Raw genomic sequence first — 1401 nt, forward strand, 5'->3', positions numbered from 1 at the left:
CGGATTACCAGAAGGTTGCCCAAAACATGTAAAAGACGGACCACCAGAGGCCGAAGGCTGTCCCTGGAAGGGTTGTGCTTGTGGGCCTCTAGGTTGCCCTGGATAAGGCTGCCCATAATACTGCTGCCCATAAGAGGGTTGCGCGTAAGACAACTGACCTTGATAAGGTGGTCCTTGAAGATGTGCAGGTGATACTTGGCCACTGCCATAACTAGTGGTGCCCCAAGCAACAGATAATGGAACCATGACCTCAACGGTGGGTTGAGATGGCAAAGGTCCGGGATAATAAATATGAGCTCCTCAAGAATCATAATAATGAAATGGATTTTGAGGATCCGGATTCTGAAGAGCTTGTAAATATTGATCGTATGCCCCCCCTGCTGGAATGGAACCAGAAGAAGGTGGGGCACTTAGTGTAGGATCAACAACTCCAGGTACAGATGTCGACAGGTGTCACACGGAATTGGTCAAGGGTGCGGACACAGCTGACCTTCCTGGGAGGTCACCCATCCCAGTACTACTCTAGCCCAAGCGCACTTAACTGCGGAGTTGTGATGGGATCCGGTGCATTAACGCTGGTATGATCGCACCCTTGACCAATTCCGTGTGACAAATTGGCGACTCCACTGGGGAATCCATTAATGTGAAAGTCTTTTCCTTTGTGTGAACTTTGCTCTGAGAAAATCATTTTTATTTTCTGGTTTTTGACTGTGAGAATTAGTATTTGGGTGGCTTAGCTTTAGATTTAGTTAGATTTGGTTTTTCTTAACTTTTCCAGAAGGACGCACCCTCTGAGTACTGCACAGTGCGTCTTTGGACGCGCTGTTGCCGTTTGCACAGAGCGGGCCCGCGCCTGTTCTAACGGGTTGCCTGCGTCTTCCTGTAAAAATTTAGGAAAACTCCATTTTTGCTTTAATTGCTTTTAGATTTTGGTTTTTCTTAGTGTTTTCTGCCCAGATCCTTTAGTACCCTGTCAAAAATTTTCACCTGAACTTGTTTCATTAGCATTCCTGCTTTTAGCTTTCATCAATTGGGTGTTTTGAGTGTTTTTTTTTTTTTTGAGAAATTCTTAATTTGATTTCCTTTGGTCATTACTTGGAGGTTTCTCTCAGTCTTTTCACAATTTTGCATCTTTTTGCTTTTGTTTTTGCAAAAAAATTTCCTCCTCATTCGCCGGGGGGGGGCTAAATTGTGTATGAGTGTTAATCGCCTTTGACTGTTTTTATGTTTTGATCTTTGGAACTCTCACCCAATTTTCTCGACTTGCACTTGATTGGTTCTTAGATTACATTAGAATCATCTTGTGTTTGAGAATTCTCTTGCATAGATCACATTTGCATAATTAGAGTTCTCAGTTTCAGAATATGAATGAAAAATGTGCATAGATTACATTTGCATACT

The 1401-nt window shown here is 43.0% G+C and overlaps 1 pseudogene; it reads right to left on the minus strand.

Moving 5' to 3' along the window:
- Positions 1 to 470: 470 nt before the first annotated feature.
- Positions 471 to 592, minus strand: LOC149169620 (5S ribosomal RNA; annotated as a pseudogene).
- Between the last annotated feature and the right edge of the window lie 809 nt (positions 593 to 1401).

Source organism: Pinus tabuliformis, chromosome 4_2 (assembly GCF_031772625.1).
Source record: "Pinus tabuliformis cultivar Carrire ecotype Pingquan chromosome 4_2, CPIR1, whole genome shotgun sequence".
NCBI classification, from domain to species: Eukaryota; Viridiplantae; Streptophyta; class Pinopsida; order Pinales; family Pinaceae; genus Pinus; species Pinus tabuliformis.